The 22,300-nt window shown below is 45.8% G+C and overlaps 1 pseudogene; it reads left to right on the forward strand.

Annotated features, from left to right (window-relative positions):
• The first annotated feature begins 6,554 nt into the window (after positions 1–6,554).
• LOC116906139 lies at positions 6,555–17,345 on the forward strand (annotated as a pseudogene).
• The last annotated feature ends 4,955 nt before the right edge of the window (positions 17,346–22,300 follow it).

A 22,300-nucleotide genomic window follows, 5' to 3' on the forward strand; every position in this document is an offset into this window, starting at 1 on the left:
CGGTGCACGAGGCTGCACGTCCGTCCTCCGCAGGCATTTGAGAAAGGAGCACTGGTTAGTGACACTGTCATCTGGTCTGGCAAGATTCAGCCACAAGAATTTTAGTGCATGTAACCGGTCAAGGGGATTCACTGTTAGAATGTGTTCTCCCAACAGTGCATTTAAAGTGATGTGTGTGCTGTCCTTCCCAAGGTTTGAGCCCTGGAATTTTACCCCTCTCTATGGTCGAATTGGGATATTGGAGAGGTAAAGGCTGAGGGTCAGGGGTGTGTGTGTGTGTGTGTGCCCACTGTTATTACAATGAAGAAGAGGCTCAGGCATAGCATGTGTTCTTGTGAGCTCTGGCTCTCTCTCTCTCTCTCTCTCTCTCTCTCTCTCTCTCTCTCTTTCTCTCTCTCTCTCTCTGTTCCTTTTTCATACAGGGTCTCGCTTATGTCTCAGGTAGCCCTCAAGCTTGCAATCCTTCTGCCTCTACCTCCTGAAAGCTGGATTGTAGGCATGCATCACCACATGGAACTCTCAAAACAATTTCTGACAGCCAAAAACCCACCCGATTTAGGGCAGACACAAGGACACTTGGTAACATTGATAGAAAAATGTTTTGTAGATACTGAGATGTTTTCTAGGTATAAATTTGCATTGCTGCATTGCTGGTCTACCTGGGCATCTCTGGAGTTTCATAGATGATTCATAGGAAAATATCTTTTCAAAGGTTCTCTCTCTCTCTCTCTCTCTCTCTCTCTCTCTCTCTCTCTCTCTCTCTCCCCCGTTCTTCCTTTTTTATTTCTTTCATGAGACAGAGGCCTCAATCTGTGGCCAGGCTAGGCTACCCCAGAACTTGCTATGGAATTTATGCTGGCCTTGAACTTGGAATGGTGTCTCTCTCTCCACCTCCTGGTCTGGGGTTACAGCTATGTACCATCACGCCTGGTCTCTCTTATTTTTATAGATATCTTATTTATGTTCATATAGGGAAAAAAAGTTCCTGTCAGACTACAGTGGCGCACTCCGTACCTGTGGCCACACAGATGGACGAAGTTAAAAGTCAATAGACAACAAAACCAAACCAAAAGGCGTGTGGGGGAGGGGAGGAGGTGAGGAGGGGGAGGGAAGGACAAAGGAGGGCATGTGGGGGAGGGGGAGGGGGAGGGGAGGGGGGATGGGAGGGAAGGATAAGGGAGGGCATGGAATAGGAGAGAGTGGATAAGGGATAAGAGGAAATAAAGTATACTGCATACAGGTATGAAGTTGTCAAAGAACAGATTTAATCAATTAAACCTACCCCAGGAAAAAAATCCCAATGGGGATTAACTGTGGGCAATTTAATTTTTCATATACTCAAGTGCATTTTTCAAAGTTTACACAATGATTATAAGGAGAGGTAGGAAGGAATAAAGATAAGGAGGTGGGGAGGGGAAGGGGGAGGGAGATGGAAAGGGGAGGGAAGGTGGAAGGAGAGGGGAGGGAGAGGGGAGGGAAGGGGAAGGAGAGGGGAGGGGGAGGCTGCCTAAGGCCTCTCTCAGGTAGAAACATAACATGTATTCAACACTCTGATTCTGAATTTCTGTGTTCCCTTAGCAGAGTTCTCCCAACAGTGTGTTCTGATGTGCATTTCCATCCAGCCTTCAGGAGACAGCTCGAGGGTCAGGGGGTTGGGTAGGGGGAGCTCTGGCTTGTCTCAGATTGTCCTAAGCTTGGTGGCGTTGTGGCTGGGAGCCCAGATGGGCCTTCTCCAGGAGATTTAGTTGCGACTCTGTAGGCTAAGACCCTTTCTACACTCTCCATGTGGGTCTTGATGAAAGAGACTAACTGTTGATGAAGGTTCTAAACTGTTAATGACTATTCATGGTGGAAAATGGATGCACACCGTACCTCTCTGGGTAGACCTGAGATTAAATATCTCTCAGAGTAGGCCTGAGCAGGGAGGAATGTCTGGGAAAGGAGGCTTATTGGCTAACCCTCAGGGCTTCTAGCTACCTCATTACCCCGGAGAACTCTGTTCTGGGCTTATGGGATCACAGGTCAAGTTTCCTTATGTGGGGAGGTGGCATATGTTCCAGACCAGAATCTGACAGGGAGTGGGAAGTCACCGAAGTCTCAGGCCCACCAAGTCTCTGGGTCTCAACCTGCTCTATCCACCAAGCTTCCTGCATTGTTTTATTGTCCTACAGATTCCATATTTATCTGGGGTCAGTGGTAGATTGGGATGGGTGAATAGCATCTTTAGGTGGAAATCTGAGGAGGTGCCAACTCCGAGGTGGGCTGCTGATCAAGGAATCATGGGATACTTTTGACTTTGTGGTTTGGTTCCCCTGCACCCCCCACCCCCAGCTCTGGAATGATTTGATAGATGAATAGAAAGCACATGATCAGTCGATCAGGTCTCTTAGGCCCTGGGAGCTGGATTTTGCTTAGCTGACTTGTTTCTGTAGTTGGAAACTGTGCCCTGGGGCTGTGATTGGATGCCACACACTCCTTCCTTTGGGGCCAAGGCAGGATTCTCATCCACTGGAGCTGGATAAAGTAAGAAGGGTATGGGTCAAAGCTGGTCACATCTCTCACATCAGGAAGTCTCCTACAGAGGCCCCCGGCTGGGATAGGGCTTTCGCACTGAGGCAGGTTTGTGAACCAAAGGAGAACAGGGAATTGGGCATTGAGGCAAGGAGGCAGAGGGCAGGAGGAGGCTTGCTTTCAGAGATGTCACAGTGTTCCCAACTCTCCTGTTCAGCTGGTTAGACAAGAAAAAGGGAAGAAGGAGTAACAGGAAGAAAGGAAGAGACATGGGGAGGAAGAAGGGATAGGAAGGAAGGAGGAGTGATGGGGAAGAAGGAGGAGCAATGAGGGGGAAGGAAAAGTGATGAGGAAGGAAGAAGAAGTGATGGGGAGGAAGGAGTGACAGGAGGAAGGAGGAGGGATAGGACAGTGAAGAAGATCTTTGGGTGGGACGGAGCCTCCCCAGATGGTATAGATTATATACCATAAGGGATGTTTCAGCTGACATTCCTCATTTTCAATTTGGGGTCGACTTTGCTGGAGTGAGACTCACCTGTGTCTGCTCATGAAGGTGCCCCAGCTGTAAACATTCTGGAATCCAGTTGATTGAAAAATCTCATTTCTTCTAGGGTTGAACAATAGTTGGGGCTGGAACGATTGTTTGGAGCTTGCCACATCTACTGCTCATGTAGAGGAACTGAGGTCAGTCCCTAGCATCCTGGACAGCTACAACTGCCTGTGTCTCCATCCATAGAGAGATCTGGTACATCTAACCTCCAAAAATAGCTACACTCATATGCACACCCCCCACCCTCCCACACAGTTTAAAAAAAAAAAAAAAAACAAACATGTTAGAGTTAGCTTCTGCAGCTTGCAAGAGGTCACCTGCGAAATCTTCAAAAAGCCTTGTTTGTAGTTGGTAATTGGCCATGACGAGAGTATTTACACCACAGACATCGGCAAACAGTACAAATTAGGGCTTAGCCTGTTGGAGCCACGGTTAATAAGCATTTACCAGAATGTTCTGTGACACGGAATACCATTGGCCTGGTGCTTTGGGGTTCACTGTGGCCTTCTGAGAAGAATGATGGCGACAGTGTTCATTTTGACCCTCATCTCTGTGAGATTACAAGGGAAATCGCCTATCAAGTGCTGAGTACAAGATTTTTGGTCTACACTGTCTTAAATGAAATCTAGGACACCTTGCCTTCAGTCTTCTCCACTTTCCTCACACCTAAACTAGAGAGGGCAAGGCTGACGAGGACGGAATCCCCTGCATCTGGTGCCCCTAGTACCCTGTAGCAGCTGCTGTAAAGCCAAGCACTGATGGGTCTCCAACCGGTCTGAGTCAGCAGTATCTCCTATGAGGATTGCTGAGTTCTCCTAGGTGCCAGCAGAGGGCACTATAGGACCAAGAATGGACCAGTTCCGGCTCTGGAAAAGAAAGCCAACCAACCAAAAACCTAATTTGAAAGAATTAGGAAGAGGCCGAACTGGTAACTTTTAGGCATCAATTAAGAAAAACTGCAGCATTTTTGACCATAGTAAACATCCATAGCGCTTGACAGCTTACAAACGCTTATGCCCATGTCTTTTAATCCCAACAAGCCCCTGCATGGATATAAGTGCCAGTGGGCAGCAGGGGTTGTGTGTGTGTGTATGTATGTGTGTGTGTGTTTGTGTGTGCTCAGGAGGGAGAGGGTCTGTGAGTCAGTCCTGGTACTGCCACTGATTTTGGATAGGACACAAAAGATTCAGATTGCTTTTGGGAAACTATTAGGGTGTGACGGGATGGCACACAGCACAGACACCACACACACACCACATATACACTCACAGCACATATAACACGCAGCTCTGCATGTACCAAGCACTCAGTAGACATTAGCAGTTGCTTATTACCACTCCCACGCCAGGCATCTGTGAGGAGAAAGCCAGGACTGAAGTCCTGCCTCTTCTAACTGAGGGTCCTTGCCCCTGGCCACCAGCTGTCTCCCAGCTGTCACCGTCAGAGCTTCCAGATGTGCTGACAATATTGTGCCCCACGCTGGAGCGCTTGAAGACTCCTTTATCTACCACCCCGTGTCATTAATTTGCTTAGTAACTTAATTTTCTGAGAGCCCTCACAGTTAATGTCAGTCAGGGGCTAACCGAGCCTCATGATCGAAGTCAGGATGCTCAAAATGAGCTCCATTTACTGCTCAGGACAGTGCAAGCCTGGTTACACAAATTCAAATGACCTTAGGGCCAGCGGGTGGTGGTGTTTAGGGTAGTGGGAATTCTGGGCCTTCTGGTAAGTAGTCACTACACAAACCTAGCCTTGCTAGCTGTTCTCTCTCTCTCTCTTACTTTTTTGAGTGCTCATGTTCATATAGGACCTGTGTATGTGTAGCTGAGGATCATACCATATGTGTGCATGTGTGTCAAGGTCAGAGGTCAACTTTGCAGGTTGTGCCTCACAATCTCTTCACTTTGCTATTTGAGGTAAGGGCTTCTGCTGCTCTGGGGCTTGCAGATTCAACTAGGCTGGCTGGCTAGTAGGTCCCAGAAATCCTCCTGCCTCCACATTCCCAGCTCTGGAATTATTGGTGCCTGTCCCCACTCACCTGACCCCCCCCCATGGAATCTGGGGATTGAACTTAAGTCCTTTGCTTCTGCAGCAAGCTCCTTGATGAGCCATCCCCCCAGCCCCTGCCGTCACAATTTTTTTTTTTAAGAACAGGAATTCCATATTTTTATCTGAAATATCTAAACTGATAAACCCCTGTTTAAACTTTATGAAAAAGACCATGAAGACCCAAATAAATTATATTAGGGCATATTCATAATGGGACTACAGGTTAGCAATCACTGTGCAAGCCTTGGGGAGGGGAAGGAGGGAGATTTCCTGGCTACCATCACCATTCCTAAGGACAATAAAAGTATTCTACTTCAGCTTGGAGACCCCCCTTTTTAAAAAATAAAGATTTATTTACTATATATAAGTACACTGTAGCTGTCTTCAGACATACCAGAAGAGGGCCATCAGATCCCATTACAGGTGATTGTGAGCCACCATGCGGTTGCTGGGAATTGAACTCAGGACCTCTGGAAGAGCAGTCAGTGCTCTTAACCACTGAGCCACCTCTCCAGCTGTGGAGCAACTTCAACCTGAGGCAAACTTCAGACAATCCCACCCCGCGTCCCTCACCCCCGACATACAGTACACAATACACAATCTGTCCTTCATTTTTAAGCACCATAATGTTCTCCCCTCTACAGAAGCCTGCTTGGAGGAGCGGTCTCCCCTCTGAGTACTGAGCCTCCTGGTTGCCATGTAGTAGTTTTCCTCTCAGCTGCAATTTCAGTTAGGATCTCATTCTTGCTTTCTCTTTAATACTTCAGACATACAGAGTGTGTCTGGTGCTGTAGTCCCCAGAGTGAGTTAAAGCTCCTGTCCAAAGTGTGCGTTTTGGGTTAAGACACAAATACCAAGATGGGGTCAGTGTAAGGAAGAACTGTGGAGTGTGTCCTTGAGTGATAAAGACACAGGCTGGGGTGGGCGGCAAACAGTGAGGGCCTGACACTTACCACATGGAGAAGAAGGAAAGAGGTCAGAGTTGGAAGAGCATTAGATATCTCAAGGCTCCAGATGTGTTGGTCTCAGGTACCCGAGGCTTGCTGTGGGTGCCTGGCTGTGCCCACGGAGAGACAGTCCTAGTGAAATAACTGCCGGGTGCCATAGGTGTCTCAGCCCAGGCTTCTGCCTGCTTCTTTTCTGTTTGCAGAGGACTCGAGTTCAGTTCCCAACAAAAGATGAATATAAATATTTGGGACTGGCGAAATGGTTTAACAGATAAAGGCAGTTTCTTTATCCTAGGTGAGCTGAGTTACACCCCTGCGACCCACATGGCAGGAGAGTTATGTGACTCCCACAAGTTATCCCCTGACTTCCAGAGGCACGCTGTGGCACATTCGTACCCACATCCACACACGACCGAATGTGATAAAATTTTAAAGGCTACATTCACAAAAAGGGTCAGAAAAACCTACAGGCCTTTGTCAGTCGCTAGGGTGGCTATATGGCGTTCTTGCGGCCTATCAACTGGAAACAGAAGTTAGATGAGGGCTTCGAGGAAGGGTTTGGTTTTGGTGGTAAGAGAGTCAGAGGCCGACAGCCTCCTTTTCCTGCTTTGAATAGCTGTGGTCTGGGAGGTCCTCCTGTGACCCTGAAGACAGTGGGTTCTTGACAACACTCTGGGCGTGGTGTCTATGCTAATTCTAGGTTAGTCGTCGTATGGGTGGAAATAAAGCTGTCTCTGTATTCTCTGTGTGATAGAAACAAACTACCTTGGTGAAGCCTCTATTAGCTGCTCTAACCTCAAAGTCAAAACATCAGTGGAACTTAGTGGTGTGACAGAGAGCCCAGATGTCACTGGTGTCATCGGAATCCTGTCTGGAGCTGTGTCTGGGACTGGCCAAGAGCCGCAGCCCTTGCTCTTAGTGCCTATGGAATTTTCATTCTGCTCAGGTGGCCTACATTGGGTTTTCTGTTGCCTGAAATGGAAAGGCTCAAGGTACCCCTGATACTCTCTTCCTGTGCTGTATAATTATGGTCAATGATAAACACATTAACAATAAGGCTCTTTGCTGGCTAGCTTTATGTCAACTTGACACAAGCTAGAGTCATCAGAAAGGATGGGGCTGTAATCGAGAAAATGCTTCCATAAGACAGGGCCGTAAGCAAGCCTTGTAGGGCATTTTCTTAATCAGTGACTGGTGGGCGAGGGCCGCCATTGTGATTGGTACCACCCTGGTCCCGAGGTCTTGGGTTCTAGAAGAAAGCAGGCTGAGCAAGCTAGTAAGCAGCACCCCTCCAAGGCCTCTGGATCCACTCCTGTCTCCCGGTTCCTGCCCTTGCATTTCTGTCCTGACTTCCATTGATGATGAGCTAGGATGTGGAAGAGCCACATAAACCTTTTCCTCCCTAGGTTGGCCAACACTGTATCACAGTAACTGAAAGCAAACTAGGACTCCGGGTTCTCCATCCTTTACACTTAGGTGTGCAGTCGCTACTGTGTTACACTTGCTTAGTCTTTGTTGCAGTAACATATTGTGTAAGTTTGCAACCTAGGACTCTCCTGTAGAGCCTGGGCATGTAGTCAACATCTAGGTTTGTGTGACTGTGCTCTGTGACCCTTGCACAAGGATGTACCACCTTTTTCAGGATGCATCCCTACCATCAAACAATTCAACACATGGTCGTATTAACAAATGGCCAAGTGCCTCGTTTAATTTTTATTGTCCACAAAAATATGTAAAATTATGGTTTGGGATGGTGCTTGGTGATTAAATTCCCCAGCGCCACAAAACAAGTAATTAAAAAGTAATAAATAAAGCAAAGCCAAGAAGAAGAGAAAAATGAAAAGAATGATAAGACTGGATGGAACTGGATTGTCATAGAAGCTAGTATGCTTGTGTGGCTCCTCGCTCAGAAACCAGGTGTTTGATAGCCTTCCCAGGATGCTGTTCGGATTTGTATGGTCCGCCCCCACTGGAGTATACCAATTGCAATGAGCAGCATGACTCAGTTTCCCCTTCCAAGCAATCCAGTGCCGCATTCCGGAACTTTTCATTCTCTAGTCATTCTGCTCTTGGAAGCTGCATGGCCCAGGCTAATTAATCCACGTCTGGAACCAATCTGGTTGTTCTACCAGCTTACCCTTAGGTCCACAGGCCATAACCCTCTTGTACTTACTGATCTCCTGGGTTTGCACGAAACGCTTTGGAGAATGGTCCATTTAGTCCAATCACGGTGCAGAACAGCATTAATAGGCAATTGCCACAGGGAGATAATACAGGAAGAAAAATGGCTAAAAATATACAGTGAATCACAGAAAATTACATCTCTTAAAACCTACAGTGTATTCCTATTGCCATAGCAACCTCTGGCTAGTAAAGACAGAACTGGTTTATCACGGGCTTTCCCTAGCCCTTCATTCTGCCGGAAGCTCTTCCAGCCTGGGTGTGAGTCCCCATGAAGGTGATTGGACCAGTCTTTGTGACTTTTAGTGACATTTCTGTGGCAGGAAACAGTGGTTCTGCACAGCCAGGCCATTTCCCAGGCCCCTTCCTGAGATGATGTTGACCATTGCTAACCTCTGACAGAGTATTTGTGTTCTCACGGATTTCTGGAGCAGAGTGGGGATGTGAGGAGCTGTACATGACAGGCCAGCATGCGAACATGAAGGTAGAGCCTTCCGTCTTTCCCTCCTCCTGTGAGATAGGCTGGAAAGGGTGATGTATTTTAGCATTGGTGAGACTATTTGGGAAGATTTTTTTTTAAAAATATATAACTACATTGTAGCTATCTTCTGACACACCAGAAGAGGGCATCAGTTCCCATTACAGATGATTGTGAGCCATCATGTGGTTGCTGGGTTTGAACTCAGGACCTCTGGAAAAGCAGTCAGTGCTCTTAACCACTGAGCCATCTCTCCAGCCTAATCTGGGAAGATGTTAAGGACATAGTCAAGCATTCTGTTCTTTCACTGTAGTGCTAAATTTCACTGGGGAAGTTCCTTTTCTTTTGTTTTGTTTTTGTTTTTGTTTTTCATGAGACAGGACCTTTCTATGCAATTCAGGCTGGAATTGAATCTATGAATGGTCTTCCTGCCTCTGCATCCAAAATGTCGGGATTACAGGCCCATGACACAAATGAGATTCTTGAATATCAATACACTTTTATAATTGGAATATATTCTGGATATCCTGGTCCAGAGTTCTGGAGTATCCTCCTTCCAAAGAACCCTGCCTGGATGTATCCAGAGGATAAGGAGACAGCCCCAAAGAACTCCCACTGTCATATCTGGGACAATATATGTATTGTCATTGTATATGTGCACACACAAACATAAATAAAAATACCATCTTAAAGAATTGGCAAGGCACTGTGGCCCATGCCTTTAATCCTAGCGCTCAGGAGGCAGAGGTAGGCAGATAGATTTCTGAGTTCAAAGCCAGCCTGGTCCACAGAACAAATTCTAGGACGGTCAGGGCTACATATAAAAACCCTGTCTCAAAAAATAAAAATTCCAATGGATGTTAAAAGTGAATTAAAGTTTGATGGAAAGGGCAGAATCACACAATCTCAAAGGATCTCCTCACAAAATATTTACCGATTTTAGAGAAAAAAATAGTACAGTTGAGAGGTTTTTCAGACACTATCTGAGTCAAATGATCAAACACATCTTAAGGGATAAATGGGTCACATTGACGTGTGTGCACTACAGACATAATGCCACACTTCTAGGCCATTTCTGCCACAAGCGAATAACCTGGATCTCATTGTGAGGGAACAACAGACACGTTCTGAATAAGGGCGGTCTGTATATAATTCCCTTTTATCCTTCAAAGATGCCAGCGAGATGAGAGGCACAGCCGAATGCTCTATTCGATCTGAAGAGACCCAGCGGCCGCAGCAATGTGCTATATGAGATTGATTCTGGATCAATTTCCCCCCTCCTCTTTGTCTGTAAAGAATGTTATTAGGAAAAATTGGTGAAATTTTAAAAAAGCTATGTAGCTCACACAACACTATTAGGTCAATATTAATTTCATGATTTAGAGACTCTTTGGGGTGGTGGGAAAGAATGGTCCCGATTTGAGGAAATATACACTCAAGTGCTTAGCGACCACGAATCATCCTGTCTGCATCTCCCTCAAAAGTGGCTCAGGAGAGAAAAGGGAACCAGGGAGGGAAAATGATAAGCAAATGGGACCATGAATATTCAGGAATTCTTTGTACTTTTTGCATTTTTCTGTGAGAAACACTTTGTGATTTTTCTCAAGTCTGAAATTATTTCAAAGTAAGAAGGTCCCATCTGCAGACTCAAGTTCTGTGGAGTGAATGTTCTTCCTACTCTTTCTGTCCGTCATTCTGAGGCTATAATCAGTCACACAGAGCTTCCCTTACAAAGCAAGACCTGTACAAGGGAGTGTGAGGGCTGTGAGTGTGTGCATGAGTGTGCCTGTCTCTGCATGACTGCATGCATGCGTGTGTGTCTGTGTGTGTGCATGTGTGTATGTGCATGTTTGTGTGTGTGCATGTGTATATGTGCATGTTTGTGTGTGTGCATGTGTGTATGTGTATGTATGTGTGTATGTATGTGTACACACACATACATACATGTGTATGTATGTGTGTGTATGTATGTGTGTGTGTGTGTATGCGTGCAACTGAGTCAGTGTCACAAAAGGCTAACTAATTATCAAGCTGCGATAAAGACAGTTGTTGCAAAGCCAAATCAGAATGGGAAATGAAATCAAATGACCCGCTATGAGTCCTTTCTGGTTTCTCAGGTAAGAGAGGGTACAAATGGCTTCAGTGGGATACGTCCCTCAGATCTAGGAGACAAAGTATAAAAAGAGGAATGAATTTATCTCTCCTCTCCCCTCTTCTTCCCTCCCCTCCCTTCCCTTCCCTTCTCTTCCCATCCCCCTTCCCTCCCCTCCCTTCTCCTCCTCTTCCCTTCCTTTCCTCTCCCCCCTTTTCCGTTCTCTCCCTTCCCCACTTCTGCTGCCAGGATTCTTCTCAGTCTGGTACCTCGCAGAGGGGCCACTTCTATCAGGGACGGCTCTTTCTCCACTGCAGGGTTCTTTCTCCTGAGGCCCTAGAGTGAAACTATTGTGTAGGATCTGCTAACACTAGGCTCTGAAGGTGTCAAGGTCGGGCAGGGGCAGGGGCAGAGTCAGGGGGAGATGATATGAGGCCAGGGTGCTCCCCCCAAATGCCCCAGCTGGTCCAGCTCTTTGTACAACCTGGAAGACACGCTCCAAAAACATCAATGTCTCACAAAGGTCATGATGTAAAAAGGTTCCAGAGAACGGTTTGCCATGTGTGACACTGACTTGCACAGCCCCCTTTGCTCTGCTAGCTGGTGGCTGTAATTCCCAGTGTTGTGAACCCGCAGTGAAGCAGAGAGAGGTTCGGCTGTTTATAAACGATCCTGATCGAATGAAACACATCTTGATTCCTTCCCAAGGGTCCAGGAACAATACCAAGAAAAGATTTAGGGATGGCCAAGGCAGAGTCCTCCTCCCCTGGAAGCGAGCCTCTACTCAACGCCGGGTTTTAGAATGCTGACTTGTGCTTGCAGCAAGGACTTAGGAAGGAAAAAAAAAATGGAGTCATTTTCGGTACCGAAAAGATATTTGTCTCAATCCACCAACACCAGCCAGATATGAATCGTATAAATCAAGTAGGCATGGGGCTTCAGGCTAGGCCATGAAAACATTTAAGCATTTAAGAGCTGGTCTGTCCCAAACTGATCCAATTAGAGTGAAAATAAAGACACAGAATTCGAGTCCTTTTAAAAGAGGCCACAGCCTATCTAGCCCTGTAGGAAAGAGTGGACCCACGGCTGGGTCCAAAGTTGTATATGGACTGTGGAGAATCTGACTCCTTGCCCATCGTGTGACCTATTTGATCACATACCTCAACAAAACAAAACAAAAACCCCTCAACTTTGCTTCAGAGATACTGTGTAAAATAGTATCTTTTATGAATCAAGGGAGATGGAGGCCCTAGTTGACTGGTTATTAAATTCAGGCTTTACTCAGTTCCTGCATGACCTGATTAGCTGTCAGACAAGAGTAGGGACCAGCAAGAAACTCTGTGCGTTCCTACCAAGGATGAGGATGCCAGCATTCCTCCATCTGGGCGCATGCACTCAGACCCTAGTAGTGTGAGAGCATCTCCCCCCACCCCCACCCCGGGTTCCCTCACGGAAACATATTACTGCTCTTACATGGGAAATGAACCCATTTTCGTGGGCTTGCTTTCATTATTTTTTCTCCCCCTGCCAGTCTGAGGAAGCGGGCACATCAGCTCTTTCAGAGCCAATGTTTGTAATTTTTAGCAGAAATCTCATTAAGATCTCAAAACTCGCATCACAAGGGCTCTGGAGAGAGTTACTTCTTAGGAGCGGAAGCCAGCGCAGGGAGAAGCAGGTGCCTGCAGGAGGCCAGCGCAGAGGAAGCTCTGTGGGGGGTGGAAGTGTGGCTGCGGCCAGAGCTGTCTCCTCGTTGCAGTTGGTGGCTTGGATCACATGGTGTCGCTGTTGTGAGTGTCCTGCTTGAATCCTGGCAATTGGGAACCCATCAAAACCGGGACAAAATTGCTGGTTACACCCCGGTTTAAGCTTCTCTTTTGGATGGCCACACCCATACTCACAACTCGCTGTTCTGTGGCATCACGGTGCTCCGTGCGTCTTGATTACAGAGAAACCCTATAACCCGTCAGTTGTCGTCAGTTTTACTGATGGTGGTTAAAAAGTAGCTTTAGGTTCCCGTTGCCTGTCCTCTCACAGCCAAGGGCTCTTTATCTGTCTTTGAATTCAGATAGACAGACCGGCTCTGACAAACGCGGTGTATTGGAAATAGCATTTCTAAAGTGGAGCTGTAAACCCCCACCAGCTTCTATTTCTGTCCTGCTTGGCGGCTGTTGCCACGTCTTAGAGTTCCCTATGGTGAGGAACGCCAGTCGAACCACAAGCAAGGAGAGAGGCCATGTACAGGAGAGCGCCGAAGTGAAATAGGAAGACCTTTCTATATAACCTCCAGATGAATGACCCTGAGCAGAGGCACGCGGAACAGAGAAGCCATCCAAGACAGTCCTGTTAAATTGCTGGTCTACAGAAGCATCAACAAAAGAGATGGTTGATTTAACCCAGTAAATTTTAGGGCGGTGTGTTGTCTAGCAAAATATAGCCGAATCCTACACAATGGAAGCCTAGGGACTTACAGCACACGCCAGCAGGGCCCCGAGGGAGAAAGCACTGTGTCTGGCGGAGAGCTACAACTCTTTGGAGCTGGAGCTGGGAGCAGAGCTCAGAGACACCCCTGGTTCTAGTATGGTCCTCAGGATTTCAGAAGCTCCTTTCTTTTTTTATTACTTTACTGTACACTGTTCCTTTTTTTTTTTTCTTTCTTTTAGGTAGAGTCTCTCTGTGTAGCTCTGGCTGTCCTGGAATTCTCTCTGTAGACCAGGCTGGCCTCGAACTCAGAGATCCACCTGCCTCTGCCTCCCGAGTGCTGGGATTAAAGCTGTGGCCTGGCATTGCTCCATCCTTTAAAAAAAGAATGTGTGTGTGTGTGTGTGTGTGTGTGTGTGTGTGTGTGTGTGTACATGCCCATGGGTCCATAGTGCAATTATGGTGGTCAGAAGATACCATTTTTGAAGGCCAGTTTCCTCTTCCCACAGACCTTCTTGGTGTTTCTGCTGTTGTGGTTCTCACTGCAGGAGAACAGCCTAGACACTTCCAGCCAATTCTCTCCTTTCTGCTTACTGTCTCTCTATAGGAATGCTGGGATTACAGATGTGTGCCACTGCACCTGGCTCCCCATCCCCCACCAGGAATCTGATTCCGGCCATCAGATTTCCCCAGCAAGCCTTTTACCCATTGAGCCCTCTTTCTGGCCCTTCACCACACTTTTAAAACATTCCATAGTATGCCTTGGCATTTATAATATTTGGAAGGAATCTAATTTGCCTAACAATAGGAGATTCTGCAAATAATTTATAGTAAATCCACTCAGCAAACAAACAAAAAACCACCCCCAAACCCCACAGTAAAATAAACCCTTTTACGATGGCTCAGAGGTTGAGCCTTGTTCTTGCCATCCAGGTCCTATTCACCACATGGAGGCTTTTCTGTAACTCCAAGGGGACATTCCTGGGGGAACTGGAGATGTGATGGCAAAATACCTATAGATATACAATAGGTTCAGAGTGGTAGCAAGAGATACGTGTATATTATGCTATGAACCTATTTCCATGAAAGGTCCTGAGTTCAAAGTTCCCTGAGCAACTTTTCTAACATGATAAGACAGTGTAAGAAGTGTTACCACCGGATGTAGTACTGACAAGGTGAAGGAAGTCTGCTGTAGTTTCCAGGGGAAGTCGCATCAGGCTAAAGTGACCAGAGTTAGACGAAAACGCCTGTGGTCTCTTCATTTTTTTTCTTTTAGGCACAGTCTTATTTAGCCCTGGCTGGCCCAGACCTCACTGTGTAGACCAGGCTGTCCTAGACCTCACAAAAATCTGCCAGCGTCAGCCTCCTGAGTGCTGGGATTAAAGACATGTGTCATCATGTTCAACCTTCTGGGCACAGAACTCAAATACTTCAGGTAACCAGCCTGTAACATGTACCGTAATAGGAGGTGAGGTCTGGTTTCTTGTAGACTCTTGAGTACAGCAGCAATCAGAATGGTGGTGACTGAGAGGAGGCTCTGGGAGAATGACTATAGTTATAGTCATTAAACACACTCTCACTTTAATAAGCCAGAAAATGGGCTTCTGCTCTCTTGGTTCCTTAGTTATTTTCCTCAGCAAAAGCAGGGATCCTGGGGCTGGAGGAATGGCTCAGGGGTTAGGAGCACTGGTTGCTCTTGCAAAGGACAAACGAAGCCAAACCAAAAACCAGGGCTTTAGTGAGAAGGCTCAGTGGGTAAAGGTACTTACCTCTAGCCTGATGTCCTGAATTTCATCTCTGGGACCTTCATAGTGGAAAGAGAGGACTGACTTTTACAAGTTGTTCTCTATCCACCACACATGAACTTCCAACAAACAAACAAACAAGCAAACAAACAAATATCAATGCCATAGAAAGATGTCTATAGGTACGAAGTGATATTCTTCATATATACTATGGAATGATGGGATACTATTTAAACATTGTATGTATAGAGTACATACATATCCAGAAAAGGCAGTGAGAGAGCCTCCTTTTCTCTACTGTTGAAAGTCTTGTTTCATGAGCACTTGGGAGGCAAAGGCACTAGATCTCTGAGTTCAAGGCCATCCTGGTCTACATTGAGAGTAACAGGATAGCCTGGGCTACATAGTAACATTGTCCCTCACCCAAGGGTGGGGGGGGGGGAGAGAAAACCCTTGATTTCTTTGGGGAACCTCTCTGTCCTGTTCATGTGGTTGGAGACTCCAGATAGTAACCATGTGACTATCACAGTCCATTCTCTTGGCCTCAGGGGAAAGGGCCACAGACAGGTGTAAGGCTGACACCAAGTCAGGAGGACCATTTCTAGGCCCTTTCTTGAGCTATTTAGCCAGGGGTCCTGGATATTTGAGTCACAAAGCCGGTGGGTTTGGGACCTGAAGACATCTTAGAGCAAGGTCCAGACTGCTGAGACTGTTTAGAGCAACCATGTTGGATCTTAACAGTTGCATGAACTAGTGTCATCTTTAAACTAAATCCCCAAACCCCTCCCTCTCTCTCTTTTGATTCTCTCTCAGGATGGTCTGAGTGGGTTTTCCTTTTATAGAAAAGGTCGGAGAAGGCGGAGTTTGTGTAAAGCCTAGAAGGTTGATAAATCTCCTACTTTATAAGTAGTTTATGCACCATCCCACCCGAGCCCCCATCCACAGTACTGGGGCTCAGACCTGGACTCACACTTACCTCTGTGATGTCCAGTTTCGCTTTATTGATTTAAAAATGTTTTTAAAAGAGCAGGGCATGGTGGGACATGTCTTTAATCCCAGCACTCGAGAGGCAGGAGCAGGTAGACTCTTGAGTTCAAAGCCAGCCTGCTGTACAGAGCGAGTTCCAGGAGAGCTTGGGCTACACAGAGAAACCCTGTCTCAGGAATTACGTTTTAATTAACTCGTTGGCTTATGGATTCATCTGTAGTGAGAAGAAGACACGCTGTGTGCCTTGCCCAGAAGTGGCAGTCTGAACAGAATTTGCGGGAGTCAGTTCTCTCCCTCCACCATGCGGATCCCAGGGATAGACCTCAAGCTGTCGGTGACGCCATCCCATACTGAGCGGCCTCACCAACCCCCGACTTTGCGGATTTGAAGTGAATTTACCCCTTACAACTTTTGAGCTTCACCACAAGCTTCTGAAGCAGCCAGAGTCTCTCTGGTCATTTTTATCTTGCAGAAGAGAAGTTGGACCGTGCAGGCTGAGGTGCGGGGCTGTAACGACAATGCTGGGCCCTCTCTCTATGGGGAAGTCCCTTGGTTGGATAGGCAGGAAGGAGGACAGGATTCGATTTTGAAGAACATTTTGCCTCAGGGACGTGACTACAGTTGTCCCTGGGAATTAGTTCTGGGTCAAATGTGGATATTAAAATCCTTGGGTGGGTAAGTCCCTTCTATAAAATTGTACAACATTTACACACATAAATTAATAAGTACATTAAAAAATTGTGTCTGCAGCCCCTGGAGATGAGCTGTTCTCGTGGGAGCTGGGCCGCTTTCTAAGCCGGCACTCTGAGTACCAAGACTGTGAAGCCCATTGGCGAGAAGCAGGACAAGTTCGAGTCTGGCATCTATCGGGCGCTGCTCAAGCTGGAGATGAACTGAGGTCTCAAGGCTCAGCCGTGGGACCTCAACATCACCGCCGCCAAGGAAGTCGAGGTTGATGGTGGTTGGAAAGCCATCATAATTTTTGTACCAGTTCCTCAGTTGGAATCTTTCCAGAAAATCCAAGTGCGGCTAGTTGGTAAAGTGCAGTGGGGAGCATGCAGTCTTCAGTGCTCAGAGGAGGATTCTGCCCAAGCCAACCCGGAAAAGCCCCGGAAGCCGCACCCCGCACGGAGTGCACGGCGCCATCTTTGAGGACTTGGTTTTCTCAATGAAATTGTGGATAGGAGGATCCGGGTGAAACTGGATAGCAGCTGGCTCATAAATGAACATTTAGACAAAAAAGCAGAACAACGTGGAGCACAAGGTTGAAACATTTTCTGGTGTGTACAAGAAGCTCACAGGCAAGGATGTTAATTTTGAATTCCCAGAGTTTCAGCTGTAAAGGAAATGACTGAATAAAATGTCATTCATAGTAAATAAATAAATAAATAAATAAATAAATAAAATAGTGTCTGCATTAAGTATGTGGGTTTTTTGTTTTTTTGTTTTTTGTTTTTTTGTTTTTTTGTTTTTGTTTTTGTTTTTTTTTTGTTTTTTTTTTTTTTTTTTTTTTTGCTTTTGACATTATTCCCTACACAATATAGAACAGCAGTGGTATGTATAAATTTACCCTGCATTAGGCATAAGTAATTTATAGATTAAACTACTTAGGAGGATGTTCATAGATTATATACACATATAGAGACTGGAAGAGGCCATTGGATCCCGCTGAGCTGGGGTCACAGGTGTTTGCTGGATGCCTGTCTTGTTACATGGGAGATGGGATGAGAACTCTGGTCCTCATGATTGTGCAGCAAATGTTTTTAACTGCTGAGTCATCTATCTGTCCAGGTCTTAGATACTGTTTGTGGTAGCTTGAATAGGTTTGGCCACCATAGACTCATGTGTTTGACTGATTGGCCCAGAGGGAGTGTGGCACTACTAGGACTTGTGGCATCACTGTCAGGGTGGGCTTTGAGGTTTCCTAAGCTCAGGTTCCACTCAGTGCAGAAGAGACCTTCCTCTTGGCTACCTGCAGAAGACAGTCTCCTTCCGGATGCCTTCGAATCAAGATGTAGAACTCTCAGCTCCTCCAGCACCAAGTCTGCCCGCACGACACCATGCTTCTCGCCATGATGATAATGGACTGGGCCTTCTGAAACTGTAAGCCAGCCCCGGGTAAATATGTGCCTTTATAAGAGTTGCTTTGGGGGGGGGGGTAGAGAGATGACTCAGAGGTTGAAAGCCTGGACTGCTCTTACAGAGGTCCTGAGTTCAATTCCCAGCAACCACATGGTGGCTCACAACCATCTGTAATGGAACCCAATGCCTGTTCTGATGTGTCTGAAGACAGCTAGTGTACTCATATACATAAAATAAATAAATATCTAAAAAAAAAAAAAAAAAAAAAGAGTTGCTTTGGTCACGGTGTCTCTTCACAGCAAAGAAACCCTAACTAAGACACTATTTTTTCCCCTCAGTATTTTGGTTATCTGAGTCTGTGTTTGGAGGACCTGCAGATTTCCTGGCTGACTGTTTTTCTGTTCTTTTGCCTCTCTCATAATTGCCCGATTCGAACTAGATCCGCAATAGCTGTAACAATAGCTAACATTTACCACTTACCACACACTTGGCATTGGGCTAAGTAGACACTTTATTTGGACTGTTCATCTACTTTTGTTTTACTAAGTTTTCATACAAGGAAGATACTGTTGCGATCACCATCACTTAACCAGGACGAAGTCACTAAAACAGAGAAGAGTAAGGCTACTTTCCCTAAGTGACACAAAAGCTAGGAGGCAGTGAGACCTGGGACACAGATCTGATCCCAAAGAACCTCCACAGCACACCCCCCTTTTCCATTTCTCATGTGTGAGTGTGGTGAACGTGTGTGTGTGCGTGTGTGTGAGTGTGTATGTGAGTGTGTGTTTGCATATGTGGGGGTTGTGTGTGAACTTCTGTTAGTGTGCATGTGGATGACAAAGGTTGATGTCATAAATCATTCTTCAATTTTTTAAAATATTTATTTATTTTATTTTATGTGTATGGGAGTTTTGCCTGCAGGTGTGTTTGTATGCCATGGGCGAGGTGCCTTCACTAACCAGAGGAATACGTCAGAACCCCTAAAAACTGGAGGTACCAATGGTTGTTAGCTCTCATGGAGGAGCTGGGATACACCTTGGTCCTCTGAAAGAGTAGCCAGTGTTCTGGAATGCTGAGTCATCTCTCCAGCCCCAGAAATGTTTTTTTTTTAAGATTTATTTACTTATCTATTTATTTATTATATATAAGTACACTGTAGCTGTTTTCAGACACACCAGAAGAGGGAATCAGATCCCATTACAGATGGTTGTGAGCCACCATGTGGTTGCTGGGAATTGAACTCAGGACCTCTGGAAGAGCAGTCAGTGCTCTTAACCACTGAGTTACCCTGCCTCTCCCCCCAGTTCCCCCTACCCCTGAATTTTTGTTGTTGTTGTTATTTTGGTTTAGTTTTTCTTTTTTGGGGTTTGTTTCTCTTCTTTTTTCCTTTCCTTTTTTTAAGATTTATTTTATGTACGAGTGCTCTATTTGCATGTACACCTGCATGTCAGAAGAGGGCGTCAGAACTCATAGATCTCTGTAAGTCCCTCTGGATGAGCAGCCAGTGCTCTTAACTACTGAGCCATCTCTCAAGCCCTTTGGTTTGGTTTTTCAAGACGGGGTTTCTCTGTGTAGTCCTAGTTGTCCTGAAACTCAATATATTGATTAAGTTGACCTCAAACTCAGAGGTCCACCAGTCTCTTCTCCCAAGGGCAGGGATTAAAGCCATGTGCCACCATACTCAGCTGTGAGAAATTGTTCTTGTTTGTTCTTCTACCTTAGTCATTCGGGCATGGACTTTCAGGCAAACGTAGATCTCACTGATATGGCTAGGTGTGACAGCCAGCTTTAATTGTCAACTTGACACAACTTGGACTCACCTGGGAAGAGAGTTCCATTGAGGAACTGTCTGTGTTAGGCTGGTGTGTGGGCATGCATGCCTGTGGAGAGATTGTCTTAATTAAATTAATTGATGTGGAAAACCCAGCCAGTCCATTATGGGTGGCATATCCCTAGAAAGGGTGTTCTGGACTGCGTACAAGTGGAGAAATTGAACTGAGCACAATCAAGCAAGAAAGTATCATTCTTTCTCTCTCCATTCTTCTTCTTTTTTTCCTTTTTTTATTGGATATTTTCTTTACTTACATTTCAAATGTTATCCCCTTTCCTGGTTTCCCCTCTGGAAACCCCCCATTTCATCTCCCCAACCCCTGCCTCTGTGAGGGTGCCTTCCCATCCTCCCACCCCCTCCCTCCAGCTTTCTCTCCATTCTTGATTGTGGATGTGATGTAATCAGCTATCTCCCACTGCTTAACTGATCTACAGTGATAGACTTTAATCACGAATTTTAAGGCAAATAAACCCTTTCTTACCCAAATTGCTTTTTGTTAAAATTAAAAAATGTAGGGAGTTGGGGATTTAGCTCAGTGGTAGAGCGCTTGCCTAGCAAGCACAAGGCCCTGGGTTCGGTCCCCAGCTCTGAAAAAAAAAGAAAAAAAATTAAAAAATATATATTTATTTTTAATTTGTGTGCATTGTGTTTTGCCTGCATGTATGTCTGTGTGAGGGTATTGGATCCTCTGGAACTGGAGTTACCAACAGTTGTAAGCTGCCATGTGGGTGCTGGGAATTGAACTCAGGTCCTCTGGAAGACTGGACAGTACTCTTAACCACTGAGCTATCTCTTCAGCCCTTGTTAGAGTGTTTTATCACAGCAAGAAAGGAAATTAGAATACTAGAGTTACTAGCCAGCTTGCTCAATGGCCAGACTCTTTTTCTGAGGCTGGAATTTCAGGTGAGCCACCATGCTTCTCTGGTACTTACAATGGTCTCTGGGGACCCATATCATCTTATACTTGTGCAACAAATGCTTTAACTCGTGAGCTGTTTCCCCTACACTCTCTCACAGCCCTCTTAATCAGTGAACTGTATCAACCTTATTCATTAACATTAAGTTATCACAACAAGGGTAATGTATAGCAATGCTACTGATTTTTATATTCTGGATCTCTATCTCTCAGTCCTTAGTGATAACATTTCTTCTGGTGGAATTTAAGGTTTTCTCTAGATAATAACTGAACTGGTTTGCCTATTTGACTGTCTTTATCTCTTTCATGAGTGCTTCCATGCTGCGCTGAACAGAAGCAAGTGAGTATCTGCCTGTCTGCCTTTCTAGAGGAAAGACCTTTACATTGTTACCAGGGAAGATAGAGCTGGTATGCGATCTCAGCTCCCCCAAGAGGCGGAGGCAGGAGGATTGCAAACCCAAGGCCTCATCTACAGAGCAAGTTCCTAGCTAACCTGGGTCATTGAGGTCTGTCTTATAGCAAACAGCACGAGACTACAGCTTAGTGATAGAGTGCTTGCCTAGCGCATGTGACACCATGTCCAACCCTCTCTGCTGACATGAAAGTTTCACCATGCACACGCCTCTAATCCCAGCACTCGGGAGGCAGAGGAAGATGGGTCTTGAGTTCGAGGCCAGCCTGCTTTACAGAGCAAGTTCCAAGACAGCTACACAGAGAAGTCCTGTTGGGGAGGTGTGTGTGTGGGGGTGGGGAGAAAGAAAAGAAAGGTTTACCATTGAGAAAGATACAGCTGTGTATTCACCATCCATGGCCTTTCTAGGGTGAGGCACAGTCCATCCACATGTAGTTTGTTGAGTTTTTCTCTTGAAAAGAGGCTGACTTTTGTCTAAATATTTTCTCCATCTACTTCGATGGCAATGTGGGTCTTACTTTTCCTTTTGCTAATATGTTATATCACGGTGATTGGTTTATTAATGTTGAAGCATCCATGCATTTGGTCATGGTGAGAACTCCTTTTAATGTGTTATTGAATTTGATTCGCTAGTTGCTCTGTTGAGGGTCTGTTGCATGTATCTTCCAAAAGGATATTGACCTGTAATTTATCTTGTGATAGCCTTGCCTGGCTTTGGAATCAAAATAACGCTAGCCTCATTTGAGAAAAAGTCGGACATCCTCTCTGTATCAGTTAACTTGTTTTGCGACAAAACATCCAACAGCAGCAAATTGAAAATAGACGGTCTATTTTAACCCAGAGTATGAGAGTACAGCCCATCAGAGAGAGGAACGTATGGTACAGCAAAGGCATGGAAGGAACATAAAGCTGGAACCCTTCCCCTTGTATCTTGGTGAAACAGGAAACAGAGAGCAGACAGGAAGTGTGGCTAGGTCCTAAAACTTACAAGGCTCATCCCTTCGGGCCCACTTCCACAACCTTCCAAAACATAGCCACCCATTGGGGTACAAGTGTTTAAATAAATATGTGAGCATGTGTGGGACATTTCAAAGTTAAACC

Source organism: Rattus rattus, chromosome 7 (assembly GCF_011064425.1).
Source record: "Rattus rattus isolate New Zealand chromosome 7, Rrattus_CSIRO_v1, whole genome shotgun sequence".
NCBI classification, from domain to species: domain Eukaryota; kingdom Metazoa; phylum Chordata; class Mammalia; order Rodentia; family Muridae; genus Rattus; species Rattus rattus.